Source organism: Castor canadensis, chromosome 3, assembly GCF_047511655.1.
Source record: "Castor canadensis chromosome 3, mCasCan1.hap1v2, whole genome shotgun sequence".
Taxonomy (NCBI): Eukaryota; Metazoa; Chordata; class Mammalia; order Rodentia; family Castoridae; genus Castor; species Castor canadensis.
Window position 1 is genome coordinate 83,681,335 of NC_133388.1, and position 15,016 is coordinate 83,696,350.

The 15,016-nt window shown below is 33.3% G+C and overlaps 2 protein-coding genes and 1 long non-coding RNA gene across 4 annotated transcripts in view; 1 reads left to right on the forward strand and 2 right to left on the reverse strand.

Moving 5' to 3' along the window:
* The window catches only part of LOC141421230 (inhibitor of Bruton tyrosine kinase-like), a 1,912,155-nt gene that overhangs the window by 1,834,815 nt on the left and 62,324 nt on the right, over positions 1-15,016 (reverse strand). The window lies entirely within an intron of this gene.
* Positions 1-15,016, forward strand: part of LOC141410465 (inhibitor of Bruton tyrosine kinase-like) — a 973,048-nt gene that overhangs the window by 294,163 nt on the left and 663,869 nt on the right. The gene's annotated exons all lie outside the window — the stretch shown is intronic.
* Positions 6,801-9,011, reverse strand: LOC141421239 (uncharacterized). The gene is made up of 3 exons (XR_012445867.1): positions 8,893-9,011; positions 7,869-7,966; positions 6,801-7,387 (listed from the first exon to the last, which is right to left on the reverse strand). It is a non-coding gene; the product is annotated as an uncharacterized lncRNA (long non-coding RNA).

The window sequence follows — 15,016 nt, forward strand, 5'->3', positions numbered from 1 at the left end:
TTACCTTAATATGCAATATTTGAACTTGGTTAACTCAACTTTCCAACAATTCTTTGCTTGCATTCAAAACAGAAATAAAACTTGAGCAAAAATCAGGGTAGTGTTGATGAACTTTTTAACAATTTACAAATAAAGATCCCAAATAGATTTTTCATCCTTCCTTGAACTTTTACTTTCTTTTCCTGGCAATTCAGCCTACCTCTCATTGAACTGATAGTTTTACAGCATTAATCAATCCTCAACTGAGCTCTCCCCCTTTCTCATGCTGAGTTGATGAACTCATTCTTATTTCACTGAAAAAACTAGTCAATAATAATAACAACGACAATTACTACTCTCTAATCTTACTGTCACATCTCCAAACATTCTAAGTTGTGCCTATGTATTTTCTTACAATGAATGAACTGTTTTGTTTCACTGGAGCTAACTTGTCAAGGTTACTGGTTACCTGGATTTTGCCAAATTGATTGCTTATTATTCATTTTAATAAGTATTCAATATTAATATTTATTTAATGTTTTATTAATAGTTCTTTCTTAAAATATTTTCTTCATTTTGCTTTTATGAACTACAATCTTGGTTTTCCTTTTTCCTCACTGTGTATATTACTTTCAACTTTCTTCTGATTTCTAGATTACAAATATTTCACTATTTCAAGAATCAAAACCAATTTTATTCCTTTATTGTTTTATTATTTTACAAACAATATTAAAATATTCTGTTAAAACATTCTAACATCATAGTAAAATTTGAAATGATTTTCACATTATAATTGGGAGGTCTAGGCCACAGGTCCCATTGTTCAGAGTTCCACAGATCTGGTGCAGCTACTCATCCTAATACACCAAATAAACAAATGTGTAAGGGTAAAGGGCAAAGAAAGGAAATTTATTATATGGTACCAGCACTCTGTGGGAAGAGCAAAGTAAGCACTTCTGCACATCTTCGGGGTTCAGACATGACCTTTATTTTTAAATAGAGGAAGAACTGAGCAGGAAGTAAGTATAATCATTAAACAGTCTTAGGCAAGGGAAGCTTAGTTGATCACTATAGAGAGGTTCTAAAGGAGTTGCTATCATTGTCATCACTTGAGGGGAACAATCTGGTCATAATAAGAAGTCATTGTTGTCTGAGGACAGTTTCAACTCTTGTCACATGATATTTATTCATCATTCCTCTTCTTCCTGGATTTGAATGTGATTGCAAAAAGAGAGACTGGCTCAGAGCAAAGGAAGCAGATACCAAATGGAGACAGAAATGCCTCCATATATTCTGCTTTTAGTTTTGCTTTGGATATTTTAAGGCAAAGTGAGGAGTAAGTGCTTTTTAATACAAGCAGTTTCTATGTTCCTGTTATAAAATGGCTGGTACAAATATTTTTAATATAGGGCTGAGCTCTCCAGTAAGATGTCACAAATCTCAGTATTAAATTTGAAACAAGGAGAAAACATATTTAAGGTATACGTATCTTACATTGTGACTAATCTGGGTTCTGGATTTAGATTCCTACATTGGGAAAGGGTGAAAGACTAGGCTAGGATCAGTTATCAGTGGAACTGAGCCATCTCAGTATAGTTTCCATTTTTTAAATAAGCACATGGACAAATTCACCACCCAATAAAGAAGATGTAAATTTCATCAAGCTGCCCCTTACATGTATCTCATGTGGTTTGTGGTTTGGGGACCCTTATTGCTATTAGATACACAGGTCAAGACAATCCAAGCCCGGAGAATTTATATGAACTGGTCTAAACCTGCTGTAGACTAGCCACTGAAGATTCATGCCTAAAAGAAAATTTCTGCAACCCTGTACGTCAAAAACTTCTAAATTTATACAAACATAATAATTTACAGTAAGAAACATAAGACAATACAAATACTTTGTCAAGTACATCCATAAGATATAATAAATAAAACAGAGACACCCCATACACAAGTATTATTAAAACTATGCAAAAGAAAGATACAATTTTAAAACCTAAAGAGCAAAGTAATTAAACTTTATTGAACCAAGTTTTCATAAAAGGTATTAGTTAAAAACTAGGTAAAGGAATTTATTCGCTTGAAATTATCTGTGCCAATACATGTCTTTGGATAATCCCAAAGGTCTGAGCAGCCCAGGGTTAAGACTATTGGCTAGAACATCTCAGCCTTTTTTTCCTCATATGTAAGAAGAGTATTAGGACCTCACCGAGCTAACTCATGACTTGCCCAAAAAGCATATTTTTAAGTATATGGTAGGCATTCAATAGAAGAGAGCCTTGATGTATTCTCTTTCCAGTTCCTTCAAAGTTTGAACAATAATCCCTGAATTTACATGATCCAGAGAACAAGAACAAAATATTTTTAAAACACTACTGACAGATGTGGGGAGAAATTCAACTGCAACTTTATTTATAAATCACTATTAATATTCAAAAGACAGTTTTTGTGGAATATTAAGCAGACTTTATGTTAGAGTTATTAAGTTGGAAGAAAAAGCTGATGAAGTTACACATAATGCATAGTAGTGGCATGAAAACATGGATAGCATAAAAATGAAAGAGCTGAAGGAACACACATTAAAAATTTCAGTTTATGCATAATCGAAATAACATAATGTTATTTCTTCAACAAGAAACTAAGTTGAAGACATTGGGTGGTAAATAGCATATGACACATTAATGTTTCAGAATTTTCAGAAGTGAGTTTAAAATCAAACCTTATTCCTAGAACTTATAAATCCTGCAAAGTCAAGAATAAAAGCTACTCTAAAAAATTCTATACTTAGATAAATCTCCAAACTCAATGACAGGAGCAAAGAAAAATCAGTAAACATATTATAAAAATTAAAAAATATCAATATTAGATTAATGGCAGATTTCTCAATAATAAGAGGAGTCAAAATAATAATAGACGACAAAGTCAAAGATGCCATCTCGAGATCCTATGCCCACTGAACTACCATTTCATTCAATTTCAAAAATAGTTATCTCAGTGATTAAAATCTGCACTTAAAATTCACATAAAAGGAATAATTGGCAAAATATGCAGTAACATTTTTAAAGATGAATAATTGCTATTGGACATATATTTAAATAAGTTTATTTTGAGTGAAAATAACCATCATAGTTTCAACGTATGAAAATATTAGTGTTTTACATATTAATGTTTAAAAATGTAAGAAAAGTGGCACAAATCTGTTTCTTCTTTTTTTTTGTGGTGCTGGGACTTGAACTCAAGGCATACACATTGAGTCACTCTGACAGCCCTTTTTTTGTGATGGGTGTTTTTGAGATAGTGTCTCACTAACTATTTGCTCAGGATGGCTTTGAACTGCATCCTCCTGATATCTGCCTCCTGAGTTGCTAGGATTACAGTTGTGAGCCACTAACACCTGGCTACAAACCTGCTTCTAAATCAAACATAACTTGAAGATCTTTCCCTCTTCTGAGGAGAGAGAAGTGAAAGAGAAAGAAGAAAGAAGAAGGAAGGAAGGAAGGAATAAAGGAAGGAAGGAAAGCATAATTGAAAAATGAAGGCAGATGCAGATAAGCCCTTTTCTGTCTCTCTGTTCTTGTAACTTAACATCTAAAAAGAGAAGGGAGGCAGCTAGCTGCTTTGGTGTTTGAGTTTTTATATATTTTTTTATTTTTTTCCAATATCAGAGTATAAGCACAGAAAATAAAAATCCTAATTCCTGTGGCCTCGTTGCAGTACCATATTTCTTTGTACTTCTGTTGGGTCTCACATGAGCTTGTCCTAGAAACCTTAACTGGGGGTGGAGGGGGGGCGGCGACAGGAGATGCCAGAAAAGACAGACAAAAGAACAAACATGCATAAAACTGGGCCACGTAGGCTTGTGTGATCAGATGGAGACACATCAGCACTCCCCACCTCCGGTGCATTTATTATATACAGTAGCAACATGAGGCAGAGCAGCATTTCTTGGGGGAGGAGGAGTGACACCATGATCCTTGGGAACAGGAGGAACCTGTGACAGATTCTCTCCAAATGGAAACATTAAAGGAAAAAACAGCTGTACTTCATCTTGCCCACTTCTGCAGCTGAGGCTGTGCCAATCGAGTGTGCAGTTTTACTGGACATAACTATATTTGCCCTCTTCTGTAGCTTGGGGCTGTGCCAAACTCAATCACACAGCTTATTCAATACACCTTTTGGCTCCCCACATACTTCTTCTACCTGTCTTGAACCACTACATGTGGAGGAGGCTCCCCATTTAAAGGACATATGGTGGATGAAGAAATATCAAGGAACAGTTCGATGACAGGAGTGGATCAGACCTGTCAAAGGGGCCAGGTGGAATGCAAAACTAGGTCAGGCACCAGAAGTGGGCCAGATAGAATACAGAAGTAAAAGCTGAGCTCAAGTAATGTTCCCAAAGTGAAATTCAAGCCATGACTGGAGGAACAATCAACCAATCACCAAGGTCCACATAAAGGGAGAAAGCCAGTCAAAAGTACCCTAACTGAAAGTATGAAATGTACTCTCAACACTGTCTCAATTAATTATGCACCTCTGCCTTGCTGTTCACTATTCTGTCCCCTTTTCATGGCATCCTAATAAACCTTTGCTTTCTCCTGTGCTCCATCTCAGTTAATTCTTTTAACAACCCACAATACTATATAAGCATATATTTCATATAATAATGAATTTCTTATTTTTTAAATGAGCCAATTAGAAGAAATTACCTTTGCTCAAACTTTTCCACACTTTAAAACTGATTTTATGCTGTTAGATAATGAAGAAATATATACAACTCAAGTATTGTTTCTGTCTCAAGAATCAGAAAGAAAGTTAAAAGATTCAGTTTGTAAATAACAATACGGTTGTGGTATAATAAGTATTTTAATAACCATAAAGATATAAGTCTTAAAATGTAGATCAGTAGGATTTATTGGGGAATATAGCAGCAAAGCTGTAAAAGGGTAGAAATAGGAAAAGAAGTGATATCATCACTATGTGTGTTCATCACTACGTGTGTTCTATATCATCTCTACAATTCTATATTTAAAAGACCATAAAGACTCTACAAGAAAGCTTTTAAATCTAATACACACTTTCAGCATTTGGCCAAAAACATGATGAAAACACTGAATGTCCACATGAAGAAGATTAAAACTAGATCGCAATTTCTCACACTGCACAAAGATCAATTCAAAATGGATCACAGACCTTCATGTAAGACATGAAACTTTGAAACTAGTTTAGGAAACCACTAGAAGCTATGGACATAGGCAGTAACTTTCTGAATAGTACTCCAATAGATATGGAAAAAAGAGCAAGAATTTATAGCTAAGATTACATCAAATTAAGATTTCTATACAGAAAAGGAAAGAGTTACCAGAGCAAAGAAACAATCCACAGATGGGAGAGAAGGTTGCAAACTATTGACAAGGGATTAATATTAAGAAAACTTAAAGAACTCAAAATATTAAACATCAAAAGGACAAAAATCAGTAAGTGTGCAAATGAGCTGAACCAACTAGTCTGTAAAGAACTACAAAAGAACAGCAAATGTTGGTGAGGAAGTATGTGGAAAAACAAACTCTTGTACTCCATTCACGAGAATGTAAAATTGATCTTCCAGTTGAAATTCAGTATGAAATTCCTCAAGAAAATAAAAAGAGGACTACCATATAATCTTGCTATACCACTCCTCAGTATATATCCAAAGGAATGTATGTCAGCACACAATAGAGATAACTACACATGCATGTTTATAGCAGCACTGTTCACAAGAGCCAAACTGTGGAATCAGACTTGGTGTCCATAAACTGATGAATGGATATGGTATTTTTACATATCATCTATGATATATTTTTATTTTAAAATCCTAAATATATATTATATAATTTACATGTAAGAAGTATTACTGAAGTGAAATAAAACATTAGGATCTGGAAATTCAGGATCTGAAATTCTTATTAGACCATAAATTTACTTCTACTGTTTTGATGCCCATATGTCTTGATAAAAGCAAAGTGAGTATCCATTTTTTCTCTTCCCAATTTTTATTTCCTGACTGGTATAAGCTGATAAAGTATTACTGTAACAAAGAAACTGTGGTTATGACTCAAACTATCTCAATGTTTTAAAACAAGAACAAAATAGAAGCTGACAATTTGCATATCAGTAATCACAGACATTCAGAAGTGAAGTACTAGCTCTATCTATTGTCAGTGAGAATAGGTAATTGTCAAATTGCCCTTATGCGCTCCTAGTCCTCTAATAATGATAAGCATATAAATGCTTAAGCAGTCATTGTAAAAGAGAAACAACTTTAAAGATTTTTAAATGTAAAAGTAAGTAGCATTTTAAAATCTATCAGTGGGATGGGGAGGATACAAGGAAAGATGGTTGGAGGGCAAATATGATGGAAATATTATGTACACATTTATGTAAATGGAGAAATTGGACATATTGAAACTATTCCAGGAATGGGGGAAAGCAAGATAAAGGAGAATGATAATGGGGGTGAGTTCAACTATGATGTATTGTAAGAAAATTTGTAAATGTCACAATGTTCCCCCGGTATAGCAATAATAAAAATAAAATATAAAAATTTACTTTATTAGTAAGTGGTATCAATAATTTTGTAATTTGTTAAGTAACACTACTAATAACAGTATAAAAATCATTACCAAATTTGAGAGAGATTAAAAATACGCTTCGCATGAAGATAATACAATTATAATATGTGATTATATATTATATAATGTGTACAATTTTTATATCAAATTTTATACTATTTAGATGTCAATTTATAAATAATCTATGTAAATACATATATACTTTATATAGTCAATTCTATAATTTATAATATAAACATATAATTTGTTTTATATGAAATTTTCTTATAAACAATGTAATTCACCTTTGCAACCCTGATTACTGTATCTCTGCTGTTCTTTTAAAACTTGTCTGACTAAAAACATTTTGCAAAAAAATTACATCATGTCATGTAATATAGAAAAAAAATGTTTCCCTAAATGTATATTTATACAAATTATATGAACACACATACTTGTATCACAAAGCATAGACTCACAACTGATCATATACACAAATACATGCACATACACACTCATTTCCTTCAGAGTTTACTTTCATAATATCTTATATTAAACTTTCAACAGTACAACTTATTAAGCTGAAAAGTTCAAAATTAGATCCTTGTGGTGATTAAAGACTATGATATCAAAATACATAATGGTATATTTCCAAATTCCTTTTAATTAACAATTATTTCTTGAGTACCTACTATGATTTAGGAATTACTGAAGTAACTGAGTTTACTTCTTTAAAGGCCAAGTATACTTCTCCTTTGAGCTTCTTTTTAGTGAATAACGTTTTCTCAAATAAAATATTTCATATGCTCCTTTACCTGCAACACAATTAACGGAAAGATGTCTTGCCACTTTTGAAACTGAATAACAGGTTTAGTTACTTTATGGAGTAGCATGTTGGTATCAAGATGCTAGTTGTCCTATATCTCTTAATATCTTATTTATCCTCGTTCCCATTACCTCTTAGTAAAAGTAATATGCTAGCAAACCTATCCAGGGATACAATGTTCATGGAAGGCTATACCAACAACAACAACAAAAACCTATCATTCTTTTAAACTTATTTTTTCTTTTATTTATATGTGCATACAATGTTTGGGTCATTTCTCCCCCCTTCCCCCTGCTCCTTCCCTTATCCCCCTGGCCCCTCCCTCTTCCCCCTACCCCCTCGCTAAAATACCTAACATTTATTCCAGCTTCTACCGTTTGGAAAATCAAGTGTCCTCAAGTCCCTCTGATACCCTGTTGATTTACTCATTTATACCATTAGATTCCTGTTGGGGGTTATACTGGTCTTACCTCCAAGTAATGGAGAGTCTGCTTATAGATACATCAAAGAATATGCTTTCATAAAGGGACTGTTCTTTAGTATCCTTTTGCTGAGATTCTGGCAGGTTCTGAAAAACACATCAATGTCATGTAAATAGGAGTATGGCAGAGAGGCAGTTTTAACCTCTTGTACCTCCTGCTTCTTAATGTGCTTGCAAACATAGCATGCATTTCCTGATTAGTATATTGATTCAGTATGCCCAATTGAGAGTGGGTAATCAATCAAAAATTTGGAACAAAAGAATGTTGGTTCCTATTCTCCATTTTCAACCACTTAGTCAAGTTCAATAAGGGTATCTCTCTCTTTCTACCACTCTAATTTCTACTCAGGTATCTGAATGCCAGACTAAGACTCACTTAGTGGGCCATGGAGTACATGGTAACTTTACTAGTAATAAAAGATCCCTTTATTAGTAATAAAAGGTATATAATTGTGCTTTTGCAGCTTAATTTTGCAAAATTGGTCCTAAAACAAAACTGAGAAGAATAGTGCTTTTAATCAGCATTTTAAACTCACATCATGTTCATTCATCAAGAGAGAACATATAAATGAAATTTTCTTGAAACCATGGGCATAGTATCATGCATTCAATGATTTTTTAAACTTTGGTTAAAGGTTCTTTTAAAATATCTTCTGGGTAAAACTAATAAGTGTTTAGTGCATCCTTTAGTTTTAAAACCATTACTGTATATTTGTCCTTCTATGTAATGCAAATAGGACATAAGCAGTTAATATAAGAATGTGAGAATGACTTATCTCCTTCCTATTCCCTCTGAGAACTTCCCAAGTATGTGCTATTCTCATATATATAGTAAATATGTGAATTATTTATCATAATGGAGATCTCTATAGTGTAAAAATTCTAATATAGATAATATGAAAATTGTATGATATATGTGCAGTGTGATGTATAATATATATTATGCTATAAGTTGGAATCAAATAAGTTTTAAGCTTATATTTGGAATTAAACTTTTAATCTTCTAGCAGTACCTGATAGCATTGCTTTGTTGAGATTAAAATGGTCGTTTATGCAATCATCAGGGCTCTACATGCAACAAAAGATCAATCCAGGAAGAATTCCAAGACGAAGGAGGAGTGGATCGTACCTGAATAATCAGATGCGCAGAGAGAGAGAGAGAGAGAGAGAGAGAAAGAGAAAGAGAGAGAGAGAGAATCATAAGAAGGTATGAGTTAGATTGACTTGGACAACCAGAGGCTGAATGTTCCACAATGGCTAGCTGTAGGCTAGAGAATCTATAAAATCAATGGCCATCTGTAGGCTACAGAATCTGTAAAATCAATGAAGCTGGAAACTTCAGAACAAGAAGGGTCAAAGATGCTGCCTTGCCCAGAGTTGAAGATCTAACCTGGAGAGTCACTGTTACAAGTCAGTTTTTAAAAGTTGAAAAATCTGTAGTTAGACATTCTTGGGTGATGCTAGCATAGAAAACAGAATAATAATCAAAAGATCCTCTCAAAACATGTAGAGCTTGAAGAAGCTTTTTCTTTCTTTTACTTTTCTTCCATTTGGCCCCAGTTATTCTGGGAGGTGCTACCCACATTCAGGGTGGGAGTTTATCAATTCTCTGACCCACATGTCAGTCATTTTTTAAAAAAAATCTTCGTAGACATAGCTAGAAATGTGCTTTGTCAACTTTATAGGCACCACTAAATCCATTCAAACTAAGAATGAAGATAAATCACCAAGGACAAAGAGATGGGACAGAGAGAGAAACAGGGAAAGGGAGATAAGAAAAGAGAGATAAAGGAAAAAGAAAATGGAAAAAGGGAGAGGTAGAAAGTGAGAGTATGTCTAAAATGAATGGAGTTAAAAAACAGTACCAAAAAACAGATACTAGGCATTACAAACTCACGTACAAGTAACCAATAGAAATGTTGGGAAACATGTAGGTAAATCCAAGGAAAAAGAACTCAATAATTCTCTAAGGAGAAACTGGAATTCAGGAAACCATGAAGGAGGTTTCTTGCAAAATTTGAATTCCACAGTAAGTTGTAAGAAAAAATATACTTAATAATTGGAATACTTGTACCAAGTAGTTTTCTAAGAGTGAATAGATATATGTAAAGGAAGGATGTTGATTAGCCATAGACATTCATGTCATTGGTGGATGGGCTTCATGGTAGCTTTGTTATTGTGAAGAGAAATAGAGACCTTGAGGAACTGTGTTGATGCAAATAGAAAATTAAGAAAGGAAAAAGTAAAATGACTCAGGTTATAGGAGAAATAAGGAGGACCACCTTAGATATAATACAGAAGCAAAATTCAGTAAATTTGTGTGGGAAATTAGTTAGCGTTTCTTTCTTTTTTTTTTTGGTGGGACTGGAATTTTGAACTCATGGCTTCATGTTTGCAATGCGGGTGCTGTACTGCTTGGGCCATACCTCCAGTCCTTAGTTGGTATTTTTAAACAATGGGTGTGCATGAAAGACCCAGAGCTAAACATTTGATTTTTCTCTTATTGAAGCTACATATTTATATTTGGAGAGCTTGATAGATAAATGTATTCATCCATAAACAGAGACAAAGAAAGGGCTGCCTGGGCTAGGTACATGGCTCAAGTGGTAGAGCATGTACTCAGGAAGTGAAAGGCCCTGAGTTCAAACCCTAGTACCTCCAAAAAACATAGGGAGGGGAAAGAGTGAGCTTCTAAGACTCTTAAAAACAGATAATAGAACATATAGGTAATGAAGAAAAATGTGAAGACAAACTTTAAGTACATTCATAAACAAAATGCAATTTTTAAAAATTTAAGTTCTTCAGGAAGTTGAAGTTAACATTCAAACCTGTTGACTAAATCAAATTATATAGTCATGTCTTTTAACAACCAATATGTACAATATGTGTACATATTTATGTATGTACACACCACTCATACTAGAATGCAGAAGCTGCAATCTTGGTTAGAAGAAATAATAACGGGAGCTGACAGGCCTATAGGTCTTCCTGTTGCAATATCAGTGATCTGATAAATACATCTGCAAAATCTGGCCCAGGACATTTGGTCAGGATTTACTTCAAGTTAACTTTTTTTTTGCAAGAACTGTGCAATTCAATAAAACAAAATAAATTTTGGCCAGTAGGTCTGAAAGTGTGTTTCATTACAGAATTGACTTTGTGAAAAAAATTTGCAGTGTGTGTGTTCTACTTTAATATTAACTTCTTCACTGGTCCATTTGCTTCCTTTCTCCTATGATATGGATACTACAGGATATTGATGATATCCTGCAATATTATTTTACTCACTCCATCCTTTATGCCATCCCGAGTCAGTAACTATTAAACTTGTCGAGCTGTAACTTGTGATCATTTATAAAAGGAGTTCTGGGACATTAGATGCAATTGTCCAGGAAGAAAGGAAGGTGAATTCTTACCATGTTTAGGGTTTATCAAAATGACCAGGAGTTGGGATGGATAATCCAGAAGCTTTATTTACACAAATAGGTCATAAGACAATGAGGGAACAATGAAAAGTGTTCTTAAATCAGTGTTATTCATCAGTTTTATTGTTTGACAGTTTTGTTGATACAGTACTTTGACCCATTTTTGACCCCATTCTTTTGGGGGAAAATCTTCACAGCAGTTTTTTCTAACCATTTCATGCCTATGCTGAGTGCATGTGTGAGGAGGATTGTGGTACTCTACTTTGATGAGGACAGCCACTTTCATGGTTGATTCTAGTTTCAAAGCTCAGCCCAAGGATATAAAAAAAGAAGTCTGAAAATATGTTCTCAAATTTATTAAAGAAATAAAAAAGATCCCCTTTAACTTACCTTCTCTACCTCTTACTCTTCTTTATGAGGGTAAGAGCAATTGTGTTCACCTAATATTCCTCTCCATAAGGATTGAAGCATTGAGTATGATTAGCCTATGTTAATCAGCTAGATGTATCTAATCTATTAAAAACTATGAATCTGAGGACTTGTATCTTCCCCATTAAGCCAGTGACAGACAATAGAGTAGGAAAGGACATCTACCTTGTAGAAATGAAATTTCCTGTTTTCTATTCTTGGTCAAAACAGAAGGAAGGTAAGTTTTTGTAGTCAGTTTATCTTTAGTCAAGTTGAACCTGGATTTATTAGTAATTGTGATGATGATATATCTTCCATTTACTGTTTGGCTATTTGATTTCTAAATTGACTCAGAACCCAGAGGAGGAAGATATGTAGTCTTTATCACACCCTTAAAACCCTAAAAAGAGAATATTTATTTTATACTATTGGGCAAATGTATGACTTCACCATTTCAACATATATACAATCAAAAGGAATTACTTGTTTGAATGAATTGAAGAAATAATTCTTCCACTTAGACATCCTATCATCGATTAAAAAAATAATAAGAAAGGAAACCATTTTCTTAATACTGCATGCAACAACTTTGGGCACTTCAGAATAAATAGACCATATCAAGTCATGGTTTAGAGTTTGGAGAGTGGGCCCTGGTCTCATTAAGTAAAAGAAAAAACAATGAAAAATAAAGGAGGACAAGTGGATATATAATATAGAAATATGAATGGGAGAGCCAGGAGTGTGAGACTGGGAGCAATGTGACAGGAGTTCAGAATGAGACTTGACTTGTTTACATGCTTGAGATGAGGACTCTTGCCAAAAGTGTTAGAGGGTTTGTTCTAAGGGAACAGAAAAATAAGTGAGTACCAGTCCCTTTCCACCAAATACTCAACCTCCATTCCTAAGAGGAGCGCAAAGTTAATGTTTCCTATGTCTTCTTTCTCCACTATTACTTATGTAATTACCAAGGTCTCGTTACTTGATGAGTAAATTTATTAAGACGACTTTATGTTAATTTGTATATTAGCCTAGTCAAAGTAGACATTCATATAAAGTTAGGTACAAACAGCATATAAAGTGATAGAATTTTCAGCAATATTTAGTTTAGGATTTCATTTTTCTTATTGGGGAAATTGTTAAGAATTGAAGCAATCTTAAATATATCATGTTTTTATTTCTTCTTTACTGATAAGAATTTTGAAAAACTCAGTGAATATTTATATTTATGAATGAATAAGTCATTTTGCTAGTAAATACATCTACATTAGATTTTTGTTAGGGAACCATAGGTTTCTAATTTTATATATATATATATATATATACATATATATACACACATATATATATAATTCAATCTGTATAAATACCCAAAGTTGTCATTAATTAATAAGTAATTGTTTAAAAACCTAAATATTTGTTTAAAAAGGAAACATTACAGAAATTTCAGCAACTTTCAAAAAGTATTCGAGTAATGTGTATTATCCCCTTAGTAAGCATAGATCATTGCAAATGCTTGATTTACAGCAGTGGAAAAAATGTTTAAATATGCTTTTTTCCTGGAAGCCACTGGGATCTCTGAAGTATTCCTGGATAACTGGGAAAAACCTGCAGGAAGCAGTGGTAACAGATGGAAAGACAGTTGGCCCAACCTACGACCCATACTACACAGTTGCCAAAACCCTTGAAAGTAGTACCAATTTTGGAACTGATTTTTGGAAGAACAAATATTTGCAACTAAAACAAACATTTGGACTATCAAGGAATACCCAAATAAAACATTTTCTTAGCAGAAATAAATGTTTTACTTCAGAAATCCTTGCTAGAGTAAATATGCCATTTCAAAGTAAAGGTAAACAAAAATATTATCACAAAGAGATTGTAAAATGTATGAAATGGTTGTAAGAAAGGGAGATTTAGTACATCATGGATCTATTTTTCAATAAGCTTATGACTGATATTTCACAGCAAAGTTAACTGTAAAGTTTGCCTGAGTAATAAATGACGGAGTGCAGTTGTATTACATTGTTTTAATTTATGCATCTATACATTGGCCATTAATGAAGTTGAAAATTATATGAATAACGTATAATTAGGGCAAAGTTACAACCTTCAATCATATTGAATGAAGACGTATATATTATCTTATGCTGAAAAAATTTTATTCAATTAATTTAATTTGATTAGAAATTGCCTTAAAATTGCATGTTTTAATTTCTATGAACTATAGGGGGGAAAGATTTTAGTACAATCAACTCAAAATAATTATATTGACATAAAACTACCCAAATTCTTGATATTTCTCTTGTGCTCTTTAATTTTTTGGTGATACTGTGGTAGAACGCAGGACCTTGCACTTGCAGGCGCTTTACCACCTGAACCACATCTCTGGCCACCTTTTGCTTTTAATTAGTTTTCAGGAAGAGTCTTATGTGTTTGCTGGGGGCTAGACTCAGAGGACAACCTCCACTCATAGTTTTCAACACACTTTAGATTAAAGAATGAGCCACCACACCAGTCTTACTAATTGACATGGGGGTCTGGATAATATTTTCCCTGGGCTGGCCTCCAACATTGATCCTCCAAATCTCTGCACCCGAGTATCTGGGATTGCCGGAATAAGCCACCACACCTGACATAGTTCTTTTTAATTCTTGAAAAAAATCCTATATTTTGGACCTGATTACACAGATCTTTTCTTATTCTTTTATATGAAATATAAACATTTAGAATTTTGAAGGTAGTGAAGAAATTTAAAATAAATATAGCTGGAAAAACTGAGTTCTAGAAAGATGAAGTTATTTGTCCAAAATATATAAAAATTATTCACAAGACCAAGATATTACTCTTAGTCTCCTAACTCTTAAAGCAGAAATTTTAAATTGAAGCTGTATTTTTCTTATTTTGAACTTCTTTTTACCATTTTCTCTATATGGTAGAAGATCCAAGTAAAATTGCATATAATAAGACATTAAAATTTGATGTGTGGTATTGCCAAGTATTTTTGGTAGTTGTATACTTGATTTATAAACTAATGAAGGAAAATGGAATTAACTATGATAGTGAAATTATGTATTTTTCTTGCAATTTTATTTAGTACTCTTGGAGAAAATGTTTTAGGTTTTAATAAAGATTTGTAAGTAATTTTATTTCTGTTGCTTTCTAAGCTATAAGAATGTTTAGTTCAATAAATTAACTTTAAGGTACTAAGCAGTAAAGGGTTGATATTGCCAAAGAAAGGTCTGGAATTTTCCCTCAAATCTCAGGAGGTGACTTCTAAAATGGAAATGAGGTGGCTGAAAAGGGC